The following is a 22509-nucleotide window of genomic DNA, read 5'->3' as shown; positions in this document are numbered from 1 at the left end:
TCAAAACAATTTTCACGCTCCTTTTCAGGGATCTTAAAACGAAGATCAGTCGGTTTATTGTAAAATAATTTGTATTTTTTTTAACGCACTTCACTTTCTTCAAATTACATTACATTCAGGCGTTGCGCTTTCTTCCATTTTGTTAGAAAGTTCTCGATTATTTCAGAAATCTGAAAACTCACTTTTTGTTGTCAAATAAAAACTTGCATGTTTTAATTACAAAAGCCAAGCAACTGTTATCATTGTAATTCTAATAATTCATTCAAAGAGGTTTCAGAATTTTTTAAATAGTAAATAATTATCCAGAACAAAAGTTTTACTATTGGAATTTTACAGTATTAAACATGAGCAATCAAATATCAAGTGAAGGAGTATGGAAACAGAAATCGAAATACGTTTTTATTTTTGCATTGTTTTGATTAAAGACTTGATTGGTAATTTAGTTATACTTATAGTGACATCTTATATACTTGCCTAGAAAGCACAAGTATGTTTAATCATTAAAAGCAATAAAATCCTTTATAGTAATCTTATTATATTCATAACATTGTTAATATGCCAAAATATTACTGATTAAGCAACTGATGCTCTGACTTTATGTAAATTATGAATTAAATAAAAGAAAGATTTTGGAAAGATTCTTATAAAATACTTTGGTGGCAGACAAATGTTCCTGATTTGTTTATACAAATATGTCTGTTGTCATGCTTGTTATATTTAGAGATTAGAGACTAACACTTCATTAAGTTTTTTAAAAATTTCGTCCTGCTATATCAACCAACTTTTGTATAATATGAATCAGCTTACCTAAAAATATATTTTCTTGAGGAAGTGTTAAAGTTTTTATGGTTATTATGGTAGCATGTTCAACTCAAACTCAATTCCCACTAAAGTATTATTTTTCGAACAATTATTTTTTTAAAAAAAATGTATTTTTTAATAGTTACTAAAATTTATCATGCTTCAGCTGACGGGCATTCCTTATGAATGCGAAGTCTGAACTCAATGTTGAAGCCTCTGGTCAGATTGAAAATCATATTTCGTCCAAGATCTCTTTTTGAACATTTTTCTTCAAATCTGGGCTATGGCAAAGGTATTATTCAGCGTTAAGATGTCATTGGTATATTTACATTTAAACCTATACTCGCTCATTTTTTATATATTTTACTACTTAAAACAAAAAGTATAAACAGAAGGTAGGCAAGCTAAACGAGCAACCAACAACAGCTGAAGTTTATCTCGCTGATTTCATCTTAAACAAACACAAATCAAGTTGTTTGTTAAAATACTTAATACTTCCTTAAGAAAGATACTTTTGCATAGAATTTAGTTTGCGTCTCTTGTGATAGTTACGAGTTATATAGGTGTAGATTGCTAACAAACGTCTTCTTACAAGAATCAGAAGACATTTATTAGCAGTCTACAACCACATAATTCTTATATAGGTATAACATTTTTATTCTTTCTTCAAAACCTATTTATTGTTGCAGACTGCTAAGGTATCCGTTTCTTATATTACATAGTAGGTATATTACATTTACATATTTATATATTTATACGAAATATGGTTTGCACGAAGACAACATCTGAAATATTTACCAGTCTTGAGCATAAAAGTAAGAAATTGTTTTGATTGAAGTTGTATGCTTGCAAGGTTTTAAATGTGATTCTCGACATCATATCGCTTTTTCTGCATTTGAACATTAAAAGCTCTCGAGGTTCTTCTTTATGAGTTTGTATACCGATTCTAGATTAAAACAAAAAACAAAACCTTTGTCCATTATTTATCAATTTTCTTTTAAAACAGTTTGACAAAAGACCTGGCAACTTTCCACATCTTTTCGACATTTTTCCAACAATTCTCCTGTGGATAAGCTTGATGTATCACCGATACAAATCTTTAGTAATTCAAATTTGCATTTGTTTTGACAAACATCTACTCTTTCTGCAGTTGGTAAAGCCGTGTTCATCTTTCCTCTGTGAAGTAGGATCAATAATATTGCGTATACAACGTTCATTTTTATTTTTCGTGAGTGTGATCAAAACCGATGAAGAAGTATCTGCAGTTAACTCTTCTGAAAGACCAAAGCTAACGTCCTCAAATTGAAATACTTACAGACGCACAGATTAACTGTCTAAGGTGGAGTTTTACTTAAAGCCACGCTTTGGTATGCAAAATCACTCCCACGTCAAGTTCTATTTATAATAAACAGGATTAAAGGCGCTTTTATGCGGTTCATGAATTACTATTAAAAACTAACAAAAAAAAGTCAGCATTCCTAAATCTAAGATGCACGGCAGGGCATAAAGAATTTTCAAACATACGATTACGAGCTGATTACCCTTGTCTTCGGATTTCCATTAAAACTGGCGACTAATTTAGAGCAAAAAGTTAAAATTTTGAAAGATGTTTTTTGATCCTGATAATGGAGTTGAGTCTTCATTATCATACCAAATCTTTTTTTTTTTTGATAGTAAAATAATGGGTGTAAAACAAATCTCTAATCGTTAGTTACATGTTTTGATCGAAATCGCAGAAAGCGAGGTCTATTAAACCAGAGTCCATATTATGTTGGTTCTCTAACTTTAAAGAAGAAGAAAAACTTTTCTTCTAAACAAATAGTCTTAATGTTTTCGGTTAAACAGTTCAGAGTTTAACAATTTAATTTTTTGATTTGTTTTTAAATTTTCTTGTTTGTTATTATCAATAACTTTTATAAGTACTAAAGCTAAAGCTAAAACAAAACCCTACGTATTATATAGAAAAATAATATGCAAACTTTTATTTTATATAGGTATTACATCAAGAATCTAACAGATTTTTGTTATAAAGAGCATTATTTAATCAAAAAGGTGTTTGTTGATCATTAAAAAGAGTCAAAACTGAAGTGAACGGCTCAAAGACCAAAAACACCACGTTCAACAAAACCTGCGCTGAAAGTTTGTGATGATGATTAATTGCAGAAGATAACCATTCTTTTTCGAGAAGTAACGTCTTTTGAGGTAACCTTTGTTTTCTCCAGACGAAGCTTTTTTCAAAGACAGTGTTGAACAGATTAAAGGTTTGGGTAAGTGACGTTTGTTTTTTTATTTGACCGCATTTTTTGTGAGACTGAAGTTTGAACAACGAAGCATTAACTTTATTCGCAAAAGAAACTTTTATTAAAAAAGGTGTTTAGGTATTTTATCATTTTTCTATGTGTAATTTCTTGCGCAATAACTACCGCATTTTTGATAAAATCTCGAAACTAGCGGAAGAACCCTGGAGAGTCGTTTTGGCAAGCAGCGTTGATAATTTCAAAGTTAAAAATGAAACGACCGTTTTCTTATTAACTTAAAGCATTTTTAATTGTATTAAACTTTTTTGATAAAGATGATGTCGTGGTCATTGTGCAATAATACATTGTTAAAATTTTTATTAATAACGCTCGTTTTTGTCTGAATATGTAGAATGTTGAAATATTCGTTAATAAGAAAAAACTCTTAAAACAATGGAGTCAAGCTTCCGTAGGATCATTTCTTGAATATGCAGTTTAAAGTTACAATATAAATGTTTTTTGTTTTTTTTAAATACAATAATATGTTTTTGCATAAATAGTTTATTTCGCAACATTTTAAATGTAACCTGGAATGTTTAAGATAAAATATTGAAAAAAAGCATAGCAAGGTCTGCAATTTTGCCTTCCCGATGCATCCGTTCATTTTTGTGAGTTTGTTGCAGCGGTTAATTCATGCGTCCCAGTTGTGGCGGTTAAACTTGTCTTTGTTATGTCGTTGTTTTATTAGTTAAATTACTCTTTATCAAGTTTTACAGTCTATTGTTTGCTACCACTATCATCTTCATATTGATAAGAAGTTAATAGTAAATTCAGAGACACTGGTTGAATATCAAATCTTGTGTTTCTATGTTGGTTTGGTTTCATTACGCAAAAAATATTTTTGATGTCTGTCACAACCAAAATACTTTTAATGAATCATTTGCGATTTGAGTATGAAAATCGAATATAGACTTAATAATAAACAGTCTGCCTCTATGTAACTTTGTAACCTATAAAAATATTTAGGAGGTACAAGGGATAAATAGAAAATAAAGGTGAAGTATTTTTTATTTCAAAACTCTGTGTATTATATGTTTATTAATAGCCTACTTAACTATTAACTAGAGGAATGTTTTTTGATTTAGGCATATTTAGTTTGGTCCAACGGATGCTGCTAATTATCTGCTTTAACGACTGCTTTATACTTGCTAAGGAGACTCCATGTTTAAACGGATTTTTTAGACAGATTAAGTTGAATGATCGTGTTAGCAAAGAGTTCCACATATGTTACCGTTTAATTCTAAAAGTTTAGCAACGTTGGCGACAGATACATAAAAGTATATGTTCATAAAAACAAAAAAAAGCAAAAGTGCACTTTTTATATCCATTAAAAAAACAACAACATGGTTTTCCAACATATTTTTCAACTCATTTTTATTTCGGTTTGGAAGAAGCGAATGGCGTTTTCGATGAAAAGCCAATATAAAAATTCATTAGGTTCCATTCGCTTGTTAAAAGAAATTTATCCTGATTTTTATTTTAGGTAGGGAATAAACTAGTAGTAAGCATAGATTGTCAAACTTAAACATTCCGCGATTACGGCATTGACAGATTTTATAATTCCTTTCTAATAGAAACAAGAAACTCTATAGAATGAGCTGAATTATTTTCACTAGACATAAATGATTTTTACGCCAGGTTACAAAAGGAAATTGAAAACACTTTTTTTTATATAAGAAAAGTAAATGCGTTTGAAAGCGTTATTTTACATCAAAGTTAATCTTTGAAGTAATCCGTTGTTTAGAACTAAATGTAAGATTTCTGTTGAGAATGGTATAAAAAGAAATAAATGGCTTTACCCATTGATCGAGTATATTGCCGTTTGCAAGTGTTCCGCGGACTGCTGGTCCGTAATTAGCAGGAAATAGAAAAGGTTTACAATTAAGTTTTATTCACTTTAAAGGCGTTATTTCGAGAAGAGCATTTGAGAACGCGCATGTCTTCCATAATATATCAATGACGAGTGCGCTCGATCAGAGTTTAGTAATGGCAGTTTAAGGCTAACGTTTTAAAGAGTATGCTTCGTCAAGCTTTCCAAAACTCTTATACGTAACTCTAAGTTTTCCTTTAAAAATAACATGAAAAAAGGAAATATTCAATTTTATCCCAAAGATTTAACTCAACTCCTAAAACACCTTAAATGGAAAGTGTAAAGGTTTTTCATTTCAATTATACTTTTAAGAAAAGATTAGCCGGTAAATTGATGGGTTTACATTTTGGTTTTTATTGTACAGATTTAATTAAACTAATTAAAATGGAAAAAATAAGTAAGAACTTTAAAACAAAAGGCTGAGGGAGGAGCCATTGTGAATTGAGCAATTAGGTACCTTCAAGTTTTTTGAAAGAAAGTTTAAATGCTTTTTGATTAAAATCTTACAATTCTTGTAGGTATAAAATTTTACGTCTTTTGCATTTTTTTCACACTAAAGACTATGAGAGCAAGGGTATTTTCATTTCAGACGTGATGAGGACCGTTTCTGGAATTTGATTCAAACTTCAGCAAACTTCAGTTATCAAAAAAGTTGTTGAAGGATCATATTTTCACAACAAAACGTATGAGAAAACAAGCTGAATCATACCATTACAAATGGTGAACGATTGGCATGCATTAAACGAACGTAAACAATCGTGACATTTGGCAGACGCCCTATTATTTCTGAGTTTTATGTTTACACCAATATAAAAAAATTAGACACTAACCAAGCATTGCTCGTCAATAAAAACTGCCAGAAGAGATTAAAAACTTGTAATAAATGCTCATTAGAAGCGACCTATTAGCAAGAGTAATACTCCTTGGGAAACTTTGACGTAACTTTGGCACCTTTGCAGGATGAATTTGAAAACGTCATCCCTTTTAACACAGGCGAAGGCAAATTTCGAATCAGGAAACATTTTCGCGGACAGAAAACCTTCATTAACTAGGAAATCTGAAAGACCATTTAGGAATTCAAAACATTTCACAAATCACGCTTTTTCCTATCAGAAATGTTTTCAGCAAACATTCAATTGTGAAGACTGAAGGTCGGACTTAATACTTATTTTTCAATCAAACTCTGATAAATGAAAATCCAGGAAACAGTTGTGAGATGTTATGAAAAAAAAATAGCTGTTAGAAGCTTGTAACAAATACTTCTATATGCATTTACTTTTATTTTTCTTTCGGTGGAATGGTGAAGACATAGAAGAAGATAAAACAAAATACAAACAGCTGTTTTCACAGATCAGTTTGTTTTTGAAGTGTTCAATAGAGCTTTCCAGGGATTTTTGCGGGAGCATGCCTTGTGTGTTCTATTTTGAAAATAGTTTTAGCTTATAAATTTGTAAAGTCTCAACAAAAACTGCGTATTACCTTTGTTTACAAACGTTTTTTGCTGTAACTCGCGTTCATGAGAATTTTCTAATGAAGTTTTTGTCCCTTCCTTAAGATTGCCTTACTTTTGAATGTTTATAAACTTTTTTGGCTTTATTAGATCCCTTTTCTCTCTAATGTTCATGCTGATGTTCACAAGCACTGATTTAACATTAACTTCTGATTTCTTGTTTCAATAAAGCTTCGAAAAATCTTCTTCTTCAAAAACGCTTGTCACTTAATTAACTATTAGACAAGCAATTTAAGTTAAACATGTTTTGTTTAACAAAAAAGTGATTTTCAAGTTAGAAGATTTGTAAAAATGCTCCTCATGATGACTTAAGTAAAATTGCAGCAATAGAACCAAGTTTTAAGCTTAACTTTATATAGCAAGGCACTCTTAACATTTTAAGAAATAACGCGGATGATGGAAAGAAGTTAAGATCATTTACTTAAATACTTTAGTACATGTATTACTTGAGCGGTAATAGATAATAAGAAATGTCAAGAAGTTTTGTAGCTACCTAGAGCACAATGGTTTCATGTTTAGTAAACTACCCCAGCAAGCACACGACCTTGAAAGAACGTTGAAAGAACGTTGATCAACGTCGAATCTAATAACTTTATCTGTGTATATATATATATATATATATATATATATATATATATATATATATATATATATATATATATATATATATATATATATATATATTTATATATGCGCTGTTACTTTGGCATCCTTTCCCCCACCCCACCACCTTTCATTTTATTACAGATTATGAAAGATCCTCGTTTAAAAATAAAAAAACGTATAAGAAACAACCCTTTCAGACGAACCTTATGTACTCTAAACTCAATCAGAAAAATTTAAAAACTCATATAGAAACGCAATTATTCGTCATTTTTTCAACGCGATGACGATTTAAAAAAAGCAATTTAAATGTTACAGCTATAGACCTGGTTTTTCTTTCTTGATTGTAAAATCATAATTTCCGCAATCATAAGCATTCGAATGAACCGTTCAAAATTTTAAAAATTTAAACAACGAAGAAAACCAGGCTTAATTTCTAAATAATTACTTTTTATTTTCTAAATTCATTATCCAGTTGAAAAAATAGCAAATAATAACGTTTTCGTATGTTTTTAATATTTTCAGATTTAGTTTAGAATAAATTGAGTTGGTCTAAAAGTATTGTTTACTATACATTTTCTTATTTTTGGATGACGACGATATTTATAATCTGCAATAAAACTAGGGGGTGCAAAAGGAAAATAAGGCCATATATATATAAATATATATATATATGGCCCTATTTTCCTTTTGCACCCCCTAGTTTTATTGCAGATTATAAATATCGTCGTCATATATATATATATATATATATATATATATATATATATATATATATATATATATATATATATATATATGAAGGGTACAAAGGGAAAGTTTTGAGAAAACGAAAAAAAGAAAGTTTTTTAGGTTTTAAATTTAGTATTATCTGTTAATTTTTTTTTAATCATTTATTTAATTGCAATGATGCAGCAACATACTTGCTATATAGTAAGGTGAATAACTCGAAAAATCTGAAAATGTGACATGACTGGCTTTCCCCGTGCACCCCTCATATATATGCTTAACAACAGAAACATATACGTTTAAGGATAAATTTTTTTTTTTTTTTTAAATATAATAAGAATTAAGAGCTTTGATTTGAATATAGCAATATCAAAAGTAGTTTTTTGCATTCAATACTGAAAGTATTCCAACTCCTCTTCTCTTGTTTTATATTCTTGCACACCGTGCAGCTCCAGTTTTTCGTTTTCGAAGGGTAAAGGACGATAAATTCCTAGATGAATAAAACTGTCACCACCAGTGCGCACCTTAATGAAATAGTTCAGACTAGAGACAACTTCAGTTTCATACGAAACAGCTTCATATTTGTCAAAGGTATGGTTAACTTTACTTAAGACCTGATCTTATATCTTTTTATTAATTTGCTGAACTTCAGCAGTGGCTTCTTTTACCGGGCTTGTGCCACCGGCTCTTGCCATTATATTTTTGTAGCTATTAAATTTATAGTAAAGAACTGATGGTTGAACATTTTTATTGATAAGTCCGAACTTCATGATTTTCAGGATAAATAACTTATACATAAAATGAATACAAATACAAAAAAAAAAAAAAATTTGTCAGTTTTAAAGAATTTAGCAAAGTCAATTTATGGCAAACACAAGAATAATATTAAAAACGAAAACATGAAATATATGACCGCATTTTGCAAGATAATTATAAATTTGAATAACTTTTTAAAAGGTTTTGCATTATCAAGTAAGTTAAAAAAAGCCCATTAGAAAGTGCAACTTCTAAAAAAACAACTGACAGTGGAATATATATTGTGGAGCTTATAGAGTAGTCGGCGCAAAAAATTATGGCAAATGGGAAAAAATACTTAAAAAATACATAAATTTAAGGCTGGTGAATGATGGACCAAGGACTTTAATGAAACCAGATCTTGACAACAAATTATATTCAAGCTTTTTTATGTTTCACTAAACTTTTTTTAGTCATTTTAAAATTGTTCTTACAGGTCTATTTTATCATTGACAGACTTTGTTTACTCGAAAAAAGTTCTCAAATTTACAAATGTTTATCTTTATAAAATGATAAAATCTGTTCGTGCCAAGAACTAATTTCCTTTACCTTGGTGTAATTTATTTAGTAATTTTTCAACTCATGAAGTCGTTACTTTATCCTGACCAGTCTTAAACAAATGCTCCAAAAGTTTAAACTAATACAAAACTTTAAACCATAATAATAAGTTGCACGTCCACTCTTATACGTCCATGCTTTAACTCCTTCCTTATTTGCGTCTTTAATTAAGTGTTTAATTCCAATTGCGGAAGAATTACAAGAATTTTGTGGTTTAAAGTTATCGGACAATTTTATCTGACAATAAAATCAGCTGTACGCACTGTCAAAGTTAGAGCATTTCTCTGTGATACCCCCAGCAAGATCATTTTTAAAATGGGCTGTTGCTCATACTGGAAATTATTATTGTCGAAGAGGTATTATCAAAGTTTTTTGGGAAGGAAGGGAAGTGTTTATTAGCTGCCAATCGTATAAGCAACATAAGAAATATGTCTCTTATAGCTGCTGGTTTTAAATGTGTTTCCGGATTTATGCCTTAACAATATGCAAAAAACCAACTAATAATTTAAAAGAATTTTGAATTACTTTCGTAAAGGTCCTTTGGCTAGTTTATTACAAGCACATATTTTACAGATTTGTGAGAAACTAATCGAATTTAGAAATTAGTTTCAACATATATGGACAGAGAGGCGGAAAGAGAAGTTTTAAAGAAACCCACCTTTACAAATGTATAATTGGTAAGTGTGTTCCAATGCTGCTTTCCAAAAAAACAATGCTTTTCTTGACCTATTATTGTTTAATTGATTTTCTCTTTTTAGCGGCTGTCCGAGAGACATATCAAAAGGAATCGGAGAAGACTGTCCATAAATTTATTCAAAACATGTTTAAAACGCACCAACTTTACGAAAATCTTATTAAAAGTATAATCATCTACTCATTTTTGTGGGTGCTGTAAAATATTTCTAAAGTAAATCATGTCTCTTTTTTTCAGTTTTTGCATTTGGATGGTTTATATTTTTCATTCTTTCCTATATTCTGTAACCACCTTCCAGTCTCTTTCCAAAACAATATAAATATATATATTTATATTCTATTGAAAGAAGACGGGAAGGTAATATATATATATATATATATATATATATATATATATATATATATATATATATATATATATATATATATATATATATATATATATATATATATTTGATTAGTAATAGACTTCTTCACTCGAGAGTGCTCAATAGCCAGCTGGCAAGAGCAACTAAATAGAAGATACATGTATCTTCTATGTTATTATATACATATATCTTCTGTATTATAAACTTATTTATGTAAGTTTGAGGTCAGTAACACCCAATTACTGACCTCAAACTTACATAAACACTTAAAATTAGTAAGTTTAAGTATTATAAATTAATTTTATTGATTAATTTAATAATCCAGATAGATTTTAGCTTTTTATATAAATATATATATATATATATATATATATATTTTTCATAATTCTCCATAATTATTCCATAATTCTCTTCAGCTTGCTCTGGCAGTTTTTGAGCAGAAATAAAGCGATTTTTCTTGACTTGTATAATTATGTTTCTATCAATACTCTTAGAAGTATTTTTTTTGTGATCGTGCCCTTCTTTTGTGGCTGTTGTTCCAATCAAGTTATACTTCTTCATTATGTCTGCATTATGAGGAATCAAAGTCTCTTGCTGCACCTGACGATAGGTTTTAGCCTGATTGAGTAGATCGACAGCTAAATTTCTCTGAGAAACAGTCCAGTGACGTTTACCTCCCACCATTTTACTTAAAAAAACATGAAACCTTTTTTTTATACAAAACTTTTTCTACAAAAAACAGTTTTTTGTTATGCAATTTCATTAATTGCATAAAAATTCTCTAAAATATTTCAACAAATATCTTATAAAATTAATCAAACTTACATAAATATCGCTTGATCGGATAAATTTTTTACAAGCCAATTCAATACTAGGTTTCTTTTAGGACAAATAATAAACCAACTGAAGCATGAATCAAAAAATATGAACGCTAGATTATATACTATTCCCAACAGAATTAAAGTCACAGACAAAGTAAGTTTCGCTCTTCATTGTTTTTAGTATTATTTAGAGAGTAAGCATTTTTGGTCGGATAATTTTTTGAGACTCTGTATCAAGTTGAGTAATGAACCAAGATGTTGTGTATTGCCTTGAAAATTCCAAAATTTTAATTAAAATTATCTTTTAAGCGTGCACCCAAACCTTACGCGCGTGTGAACGCGTATGCACGTAATATACGGGTCAAGAATGCGCATAAAAATAATTTTGTCAACAAATTCGAATTCTTTGACCCAAAATCTATTTTTCTCACATTTGATATGTTTATTTCAAAATTTTATCAAACTTTGCTAAATTTTGGCTGTTTTTTTGATAATCCTGAGTCACTGTGCAATGTTATAAATAAGGGAACATAGAGCAAATTGTTAATTGGCTTTAAAATTTCACTAAACATTGTATAATGATCTGATGCCTTTGCAATAGTTTGAAAATTAAAAACATTTAAAAATTTAGGAGATTAAAATTATGATCAAAAGTTTACATTGATTAACTCCTTTGTCGAAAAAACGCCTTTTTATTTCGGATTATTTTATCCGAAACCCAAAGGTGAATTTGTTAAGACTCTATTCCTGTAAAATTTGATTATCGCCTTAAAATGAAAAAGAAAAGATCGTTGGCTTTTTTGCCTCTGAAGCAAGAAAGATGCATGGAAAAAATCGCAAATCAAAGTGATTGCGATTCAATATGAGCATTGAAAGGTTGAGCAGCAATTCTAAAGTTGAATTGCCTGCGCGTCAGCGTTCTTGAGGAAGCAGTCTAAAAATAGCATAATCTATAAAAAATATAAGACATATATTAATTATTTGGATTAGCGTTTATTTGGGACTGGGACTTAAATCAAAAATTTATGGTAAATAAATTCTTAAGTTGCTGCCAGGTTACTGTAGTTGAAATCATTCAAACAAAAGAACAGGAATATACTGTAGTTCTATTTTACATTGTAGGAGGGGTCGGTTAGACCCTTATTGGCTGGATAAGTGTGAATAGCACAATTATAATATTAGGGTGGTTTTGAAAACTAAAGAACTTAAATAAGATTCTTTCCGGTTTGCATCTTGTTCCAATACATTTAATTATAATTCTGGGCAAATATCAGCGCATTTGAGCAATATTTAGAAGCAGCTCAATGAAGTTGCAGATTTTTGTAGCTTTTACTTTTAGCTTATCATTAATATCTATTAATATGAATTGCATAATTTTTTTTAGTATACAACATTATAACATTCATCTTTGATATTTTAGATCATGCTGTAGAAATAAGGCTCATCGTTCACTAAAAATTAGAATTAAAACATCAGTTTGATTAATTGGTTTTGATAAATTTGAAATAACTTGAAACAAACTTCTTTCAAACAAACATATTTTAAGTGTTTTCTTTCACTTTTACAGGACATGACAATTTAAGTAACACAGTTCAACTTGGATTTGCTCATGAATACTACTCAATTGCTTTTTATAAATATATACAGAAGAATAGGGATAAGTTTTGTGCAATAAACAAGGGAAGTAAATGGTTAAGTAAATTTAGTTCTGTTATAGCAAAATTAAATCGAAGCGTCTTCGTAAAGCGCAATGCGCTCTACATAGCCATAAAGGCTATTCTCCAATCAGCTTTTTTTAAAACTTTCCGCGCGGAAAGCGACTTCACGCATGCGCACACTGTAATATTAAAAAAAGTTGGCGGAAAATTATAATAAAAGTAGAGCATCCCGCCATCGGAAATTGCGTAAATGCGTAAATTCCGATGTGAGAAATAGTTTATAAAGGTGACTCCGATGTGATTTAATCTTTTAACTGTTCGATATTTTCCGATGGTTTGTGGTGGCTTGCAAAATTTTGCTGTAATTTTGCGAAAACTTCGTAATTATAGATAAATACATCGGAAATACCACAATATTTCGAGTTTACACTTTAAATATGATCTATTTTGAAATTAAGCGAAATTATCGTACGATAATGAGTAAATCTCGAAATATATCGTAGAGTGAGTGAAATTCTCCCCATCGGCCTCGGACTAAATTGCACCTCTGATGTGATACCATTCCTCACCATGGAATCACATCGGAGTATTCTTTATAAACTATTTCTCACATCGGAATTTACGCATTTACACAATTTCCGATGGCGGGATGCTCTAAATAAAAGTTGAAAGAAATTTCCGCCTAAGCGCAAAAATTTCTGAATGGAGAACAGCCTTTATGGCTGCATAGAGCGCATTGCGCTTCAAGTAGCAACGGCCTAATTAAATTCAATGATGATAATTTTCAAGTGTTAGTTGCTAAAGTAAACTCTTTTATTTTTATTCACCTTTTTGGATAAAGTTCAAGGTGCGTAGAAACATGAGAAAAAATGTTCTACTTTTTAAAAAATAGAATAAAACTTGAAAGTTTTGTAAGTAAAATATCCTAATTTGTTTTTAAACAAGACAATATTTCAATGCCCCCTTTGACAACAATGATTCCCTCAAAGCGAATTCTGAACTCTGAGTCAAGTTTTTTGTTGTAGGGTTGTCTTATTTTCGACCACTGGTTCTTTTAACAATATTCAGAGATTTCAAGTTTAAATGATAAGTGGCATAAGCCTAAGATATCAATATGCCATATATGGCGTAGTCTAAGAGGTTCATATCAGTGCTACTTCAAGGCCGCTTTTCCTTACACCAGAACCCAGATTTATTAGTTGACAGTCGTTTTTGAACTTAGTTGGCAATATGGGCAGCTTTGTAATTTTAGTTAGGTTTTTTTAGGCTGCTAAAAATTTTCTGGCGGTTATTAATCTCCAGCTAATTGTCATACTGATTCACATGTATGATATATTTTTGACTAGGCTTGATTGAGGAACACAAACATTTGTAGTATTTGAAGAAAGGTAAAATGAAACTGAAAGCTTCGAAAAGAGAAGCGTTTCGGGAATTTTTTTTTTTTAAACATTAGAAGAGTTCTAATTTAGGTAAATGAGTGACTGTTCTGACTGTTCTACTGGTCTCTTCTAGTTGCAGTTAACCGAAAGTAACGCCATAGCTACTGCCAACAAAATGTTTATATAGGCTAAATGCTCGCAATATTCGCAAACCATTTTCAACGTCTATTAACGTTTTGAGAACTATGCCTTTAGAATTGCTTGGAAAAGATTGTTTTTATGGCTAGTTAAAAATACGTGCTTTTTATCAGTTATTAGTAAGTTGTAATTTAATTAGAGAGTTATTTCATAGAACATAAACGTTTTTTTTAGTAATGAGTTATAAGATAACAATCAATAGTAAAATTGACAAATGTTTTTTTCAAATGTCCAATACGGGGTTGATCATTTCCAAGTTAGTGTTTAGTTTTCTTTTGTTGTTCTGTTGAGATATTTAAGCGTCTGCCGATTTCATAAATGCTCACATTCATTTTATGCATGACAATTGCTTGCCTTTTTATATTGGGTGATAAAGATTTTTTACCCATCCGTATGTGATCATACTTAAACAAAAACGGTTTTTTGTTAAAGTATGATTTTTTGTCATCTTTTTATTAATGAAGCGTTTAATCAGATTCCAGACACGGTCTTTATTCAAAAAGGAATAATAAGATCCTTACGCTCGTCGGCTATTGTGTCATGCAATTGAAATAGACAAAAAAAAAATTGAAAAAAAAAAAGTTAATCTACGAGAGTCATGAGTTTATTTTATCAAAGAGCATTTAAATTTTATTTAAAAAAAACTTCATAGGAGATAATTGTTCAATTTTGTAACCACCATCCACTTCCCGATTTATATTCTATACAAATTTTTTCCTTTCTTAAATGTTTAAATCTGTATAATAAAAAAATATAGGCACTACCATCATATTGATTCATCTTTTCTCAAAAATATTGTTGAAGTTAAAAACAAGAGCGTTTAAATTTCTATATGTGAAGTTTGCGAGATAAAAAAGAGTATTTCACTTTCTTTTTTTTTTGTTTTATATAAGAAAAAGTAACGTTATATTCTAATTTTGATTTAATTTTTTAGTAGTCACTTTTTTTTGAGGTCAACTTGAAAAAGTGACCCAGCGTATTCCTAAAATTGTGAAGATTACGCTGCTCTAAATAAAATCAGATCAAGCGCACTAACCGTAGGTATATTAAGGAAGGCTTATGCTTTCTCTAATGCTCCTCCGGAAATAATCCTATTTAAAGTGAATAAAGCTTGATAGTAAGCTTTTTTCAATATTTTTTTTTTCTATTTTCTGTTGAAGACTTTTCACTTGGGTGTTTTACCGGCCCGCAACAACAAAAAATATACTTTGGGATTGAGCGTTCTATGGACCAGGTTTCTGCGGAAAGCATTATACTCGATATTTTGAAAGCTATATATCTTTTTTTTTAATCTTTTTCAACAAGAATTTTATATTTAATTCTAGATAGCGGATTACTTCAAAGAATAGTTATGAAATCGAATTAGCCTTTCAAACGCAGTTAATTGCTTTTAAAAGAGAAGTGTTTTCACTTTTTTATGTAACCTAGGATAAAGATTATTAATTGAAAATATTTCAGCACTTTTCATAGAGATTTTCATTTCTACCGGAAAGGAACTAAATAGTCTGTCAATGTCTTTATCACGGTATCTTCTAAAAGATTTCACAATGTATTCTTACAACTAGTTGATAGGTATTTTTATACATCTATCACCAACGTAACTAAACTTTTAATTTAAAATGGCGACTAACATGGAACTCTTTACTAACACGATCATTCAATTTAATCAGTCTAAAAAATCCGTTGATACATGAAGTCTCCGTGGCAAAAAAAAAAGACATTTGTTACAGCAGACAGTTAGATAGAAAAATATCCGAACACAAAATTTAATTTTTGAATTACACTTAGACTTAACTTAGACTTAAACTTAGGTTATTTAGAAAAAAAAAAAAGTTTTTGGTAAAAACTTTTGTTTTTCTGAAAGTAAATTTAATCAGGATTTTGGATAACGAATAATTCAAGATATTTTATCATCAAATAATAAGTAACCGCTAATAATCGACTAATGTTTTTCAAAGCTATTCAATTTGGAATGAGACAAAGTGAAATGGAAGTTAAAACCAACGAATGTTCGCATGCTAAGCGCAAATTAATTATTAAACTTGTTCAAAAAGGATAAAACATTCAGATTGGTACAAGAAGCGACTAGAGTGGCATTAGGAATCATCAACGAATGGCCGGCTCAAAGTCCAGATCTCAATCCAACAAAACACCTGAGGGCTTTTCTGAATTAAAAAGCCAGCGCACGATGTATTAAAAAAAATGACGAGCTGAAGATACTACTCCAAAAAGATTGGGCTCAATGATTGATTTAGATAAAACAAAGAAGTTAGTTGAAACAATACAAATCATTAAACCAATGGTGCCCAAACTCGATGCTAAAATGTCACAAAAATTAGTCAATTGCTGAAAATTTTGATCTCAAAAACATTCTCTTAAACTTATTTAACGTTGAATATTTGTTACGTTTGAGCGAAAAAAGTTAATTAATGTAAATTTGTTTTTAAACTCAGAAATCTTGATTAATTTTGCTTTCAGAATAATCATAAAAGCTTTCATTAAAATCTCTGAAATAACTCGCCAAAGTTTGCTTTTTACAAAAAATGTTTCAGTTCCAATACTTATCAATCTTACAGTGTATCTGACAGTCTTAAAGTGTATCTGACAGCCTTACAGTGTATCTGACAGCCTTACAGTGTATCTGACAGGATCCATATGACCAAATTTAACTTGCGTAAAACAAAGCACAATTCTCAAAAGATTATTTAAATTGTTAAGCAATTAATATATGTTTGATATAATAAAGAGTTTTAAAATATAAAATACTTTCACATATACTTTGATTTTTTAATTGCAATCCCATATATGGAAAAATTATTATATATATCATAATATTATATCAAAGGTGCATTGTTCATTATCCAGCTAACACAAAACGTTCAAGAAACGTTCTTAGAACGTTAGAAACGGTCGGACACGTTCTAAGAACGTTCTAAGAACGTTTCTAACGTTCTAAGAACGTACTTGAACGTTTTGTGTTAGCTAGGTACATAGTCCAATTTTGATTTTTATACTCAAATTGCATATAAATTATTCAGATTATTTTGGTTGTAGCGTATATCAAAAAAAGTCTTTCGCGTAGCGAAAGTAAAGTAACATTGGAAAACAACATTTGACATTAATTCAGCGTCAGTTAATTCATTATTATATTATCATATAATTATAACAATAATTATGAAAGAAAATGATGAAAAACAAAGTTTGGTTAAAAATATATTAACTACTGCAGCGAAGATGCAACTAAGATAAATATAACTGTTACAACTGAGACGCATAAATTAATGGCTCCAAAAAAGCGACAAAATTAACTGATGCGTCCGATACGCAATAAGTACAGAAATTACCTTGTATTTTTTAAAATATATTTAAAAAGGTTCCAGGTTATATTTACATTGTGCAAAAGTAATTACCGTTGTAAAATTTTCATATGTTATAATTTATGCAAAAATATAACATGGAAATTTTACAACAGAAATTACTTTTTTAATTTTTTTCGTTTTAACTTTAAAAAAAGGATTTAAAACCATGCTACAAAGTTTTCCATCATTTACAAATAAAATGATATTTATATTGCATCCTTTAAATGCATATTTTTGTCATGACCTTTCAGAGGGATGCTTCTATTATATTTAGAGGTTAATAAATGCTTCAACTTTCAACATTTTCAGACAAAAATGAGCATTGTTAAAGGAACTTTTACCAATATATTGTTGCATTATTACCACGAATCATCTTTATCAAAAAAGAAATGTTATAGTGAATAAGAAAACGATTGTTTCGTTTGAAACTTTAAAATTACAAAATCTCATGCCGAAAACTACTCTCCATGTTCATCCATTACTTTCTATATTTTAGCGAAAATTAGGGAAGTTATTTCTCAAGAAGTTATATAGAGAAAAATGATAAAATTCCAAAAAAAAGTTTTAAATAAAATTTTTCCGTTTGCAATTGATGTTATTGCGGTCTTTGAACAATTTGTTTTGGTTTTGATTCTCCATAAGAATAAAAATTCAATTTTATGATTAAATTATGGTTGTAATTACGTTTGAAAATTTGTTTAATACTTGATTTAGCATAAATATCTTAGATAAAATATTAATAATAACAAAAATGCTTGATTCAAATCTAAAAACTATATTTTTTAGATCAAACCTGATATATTTAGCCGAATTCATTAGGACTACATTTTTATGAGAGGTTTTTTTTATCTTGAAGTTTGAGAATCAAGTTTGCAAAAGTATGGGCATTTGAGTTTTTAACAAAATTTTAACGAAATGTTGTGTATAACAAAATTTGATTGCAAAAATTAAAATATGTTTAACTTAAACAATTTTGCTTAATCAGTGCCTTGCTAACAGCTGCCCCTCCGCAATTTCCTTGTCCATGGTAGGCCTTAAAAGTAAGAAGGGGCCCAGAAAAGAAAAAAGAAAAAAGAAAAAAGTAACTTTAAAGAAACAAAATTTAAACAGTCAAAACTTGTATAAAAAAAACAAGTAATTACACTGAATCATCAGGTATCACTATGAAAAATTAATGCACGAAAAAACTTTTCAAAGTTAAAAATGATAAAAAAATTACTTAACCACTGCTTAATTATACAATAACTCACTGGGCTTACCCTGGTTTAAAAAACCTCGCTTTCAGCGATTTTGGTCAAGTTATGAGTGGAAATTTGTCTATGCAGCAAAAAGAAATTTCTAGATCTGGATAATTGAATAATGGGTAATATCAGAAGGAAGATTCAGCTCCATTATCAGGAATAATTAATTCCTTTCAAAATTTAAGTTTCTGACGTGAAATCAATTGCTCTAAGAGTCGCCAGTTTTAGGTTTTCTAAGTGGAAATCAAAAGATAAGAGTAATGAGCTCGTAATCGTATATTTAAAAATTCTTTATCCCCTGTCGTGTATCTTAGAAACAGGAGTGCTGATTTATTTGTAAGTTTTCAATAGTATTTCATGAACCGCATAAAAGCGCCAATAATCCTGTTTAATATAAATAAAAACTGACGTGGGAGTGATTTTGTATTCCGAAGTGTAGCTTTAAGTAAAACTCCACCTTAGGCAGTTAATCTATGCGCCTGTAAATATCTCAATTTAAGGACATTAGCTTTAGTCTTTCAGAAGAGTTAGGCACCGCCGATTCGATTCGTAAAATCCGCAAAAAGCCAATCCGACTTATTTTGCGGATTAAAACAGTCAGTTCGTAAAAATTTTTCGGATTAATAATCCGAAAACTAATTTACGGACCACAAGCGAATTTTTTTTTTGCGGATTCACTTTGCTGTTCGGATTATTAATCCGAAAAATTTTTACGAACCACTAGCGGATTTTTTTTTTTTCGGATTCTCTTTGCTGTTCGGATTATTAATCCGAAAAATTTTTACGAATCAATTTAACTTTAGTTCGCTTAGCGAATTATACGAATTACAATCCGATCGCGTCACCATTAAATGGTGTGGTCCAATAAATTACATTTTTATTATGTGCGCGTCCTATAAATAGTGGATTTCTTTTTTATTTTCAATCAGTCCTATTTGGAAATCTTAACCTAAAACAATTCGTTCAACAGATCAAGTCTACTATTCTTCACTTACATTTATTACGGTAAGCCATTATTATATTATTTTGATTTAAAAGTTAAGAATATTTCAAACTGAATTTTTGCGGTTTTTTTTTTTTGTGGATCGAATTCCTTTGCAAATTATTTCGCTTTGCGGATTGCTTCAATTAGTGGATTGGTCCGATAAAATTTATATTGTTATATTTCTTCTACTTAAATATTAACAGAAATAAAAATAGAAATAGAGATAAAAACTAGTGTGAAAAATTGTTACGTTCATTTCAACAATTAAGGCAAATAACCTTTAAATAATTATTTCTTTTATTGAAAGCTTTATGCATGCCTCAAAAATATCATTTTTTGTTAAGACAAATATAAAGAAAAAACTAAAATAATCGAAATTATTTCCAAATGCCACCAAGAAAGCCATTTCTGCTGAAATTGAGGGGTATTTGAATTCAAAACCAGTTCTAGCAAATACAACTGTACTGGAATTCTGGAAACAAAACCAGTATATTTACCCAATAATGTCAAGGCTGGCCAGAAAAAACCTCTGTATACCTGCTGCATCATCAACATCTGAAAGAGTTTTCTCAACAGCAGGGAATATATACAGCTCTAGAAGAACCATTTTGAGATCTTTCAATCTCAAAGGTTGAGATGTTGGTATATATGAAAAAAAACACTAAGCAACTCAGTAAAATTCAAGACATTGTGTGGCCAGGAAATGAATTTGGAAAATGATTAACTTTCAGTGTGATTTTGACTTTTTTTTATTTCTTAACAAGGAAATCATTTCGTTTAATTGTATATTTGAATATTATAAATGAATAAAAATGAATCTTATTTCAAAAGCATTTTTATTCTGAATCCGTATAAATCCGTAAAAATAATATCGGTTCGGATTCCAATTCGAAAAAAGTTTTTCGAATTGCAATCCGATCCGAAAGTATCGAATCGGATTGCAATCCGAAAAAATAATCCGAAAAAATTTTAACGAATTGTTTTCCGATACATTATTTTCGGATCAAATCAATCCGTAAGTAATTTGAACCGTTTAGCATAGATAATTCGGTGCACAATCCGCAAACCGATAAACAGTAACGAATCGGCGGTCTCTAAGAAGAGTTAACTGTAGAAACTCCTTCATTGGTTTTGAATACACTTACAAAAAGGAAAAATGAAAGTGGCATATGTAATATTATTGGTCCTTTTCCTCAGAGGCATGATGAGCATGGCTTTACCAACTGCTAAAAAAATAGTTGTTTGTCGAAACAAATGCAAATTTGATTTACTTAGGATTTGCATTGGTGATCCATTATCAAGTTCAACCCCAGAAGATTTGTTAGATAAATGTCGAAAAGAAGTGAAAAGTTGTCAGACCTTATGTCAATTAGTTTTAAAAGAAAGTTAACGAATGTTGTTTAGTATCTAATATAGTTACAGAAACACATAAAGTAGAACCAAAAGAGCTTTTAATGATCGAACGTAAAAAAAGCCAAGTGGTATTGAGAGTCTTATTTAAAACGATGCAAAATTACATTAAAGAAATCTATCTTTTTATAAAGCTATATTAGGCTTTATTTAAAAATAACTGGTAAATATTTCAGATGTTTTCTTTGAGCAAACAAATATTTAAGATGCAATCAAATCAATATGAAAATAACCTAAGTACTTATAAACTATAAAAAAGTATGTAAAATGTTTTTGGTTTTGGAAAATGTGCCATTTCTAAATGGATTTCGTTTTTTTTTAGAAATATAAGACTTTATTAGTAGTCTACAACCATATATTTCATAACTGTAACGAATGATGTGAAGTGAATTCTAAGCAATCGTCTGCATCTTATATAGTTAATACCATTTCTACAAACAACTTGATTTATATTTGTGTAAGATGAAGTCAGGAAGATAAATACACTTAAACTATAATTGGTTGCTTGTTTACCTTGTTTACCTTTTTAAATTAATTTCTGTTTTAAATAAAAAAAAATTTGGATATAATGAATGAGTTAATGTTGATGTGAATATACCAATTTGATCTTAAAGCTGAATAACATCTTTGAAATAGGCTAGTTTTGAACATAAACGATCAAAAAGGAAACTTAAACAATATTTGATTTTCAATCTGACGTGAGGCTTCTAACCAGAGTCAAGATTTTGCAACCGAAAAGAATGATCTGAGGCTCCTTAATTTATGGCAACTGCTAAAATAAGAATTTTTTAAAGAGAAAATTTGTTTTTAATTTATTGTGTTGATAGGAAGTGTGCTTTAATTGAACATGCTTCCATAGCAACCATATAAAGTTTAATACTTTTTCAAAACAAAGTTTTTTAGTCATGGTGATTTTTATTGCATTAAAGTAATATCATCAAATTTTATTCTCTAATCTCTAATCATTAGCAGACCCATAATTGAAACTATTTCATTTTTAAGAACATAACATGGACATTTATTTATAAGAAACTTTACTTATTCTTTTTTTTAATTACCTTATAATTTACATAAAAATCAGTGAATCAGTAGTTAAATCAGTAATATAAGTTTGGTAGAAAGAAAGTTTGGATTTTTACAAATATTATAATTTGGTGTTAGAATTTATAATTACAAAACAAAATAATGCAAAAATTAAACATTTTTTGACAACGGTTTTTCAACTATTTATTTT

At 29.4% G+C, this 22509-nt stretch overlaps 1 long non-coding RNA gene and 1 pseudogene across 3 annotated transcripts; one reads left to right on the top strand and one right to left on the bottom strand.

The window, feature by feature from the left end:
- Window positions 1-334: 334 nt before the first annotated feature.
- On the top strand, window positions 335-6350 carry LOC149882595 (uncharacterized). Of its 3 annotated transcripts, none has more exons than XR_016444645.1 (3): window positions 335-434; window positions 2796-3068; window positions 5558-6350. It is a non-coding gene; the product is annotated as an uncharacterized LOC149882595 (long non-coding RNA). The 3 variants fall into 3 exon arrangements; XR_016444643.1 differs by having other exon boundaries at window positions 2796-4093; window positions 4184-6350; XR_016444644.1 differs by having other exon boundaries at window positions 371-487; window positions 2796-4093; window positions 4184-6350.
- A 1849-nt stretch (window positions 6351-8199) lies between these two features.
- Window positions 8200-8505, bottom strand: LOC149882594 (cystatin-A1 pseudogene; annotated as a pseudogene).
- Window positions 8506-22509: the final 14004 nt, after the last annotated feature.

This window comes from Hydra viridissima, unplaced genomic scaffold (genome assembly GCF_058129835.1).
Source record: "Hydra viridissima isolate aposymbiotic clone 2 unplaced genomic scaffold, HvirCarnegie_v1 scaffold_10, whole genome shotgun sequence".
NCBI lineage: Eukaryota > Metazoa > Cnidaria > Hydrozoa > Anthoathecata > Hydridae > Hydra > Hydra viridissima.
The sequence above is the reverse complement of the archived record's forward strand: the minus strand, read 5'-3'. Positions and strand labels throughout refer to the sequence as shown.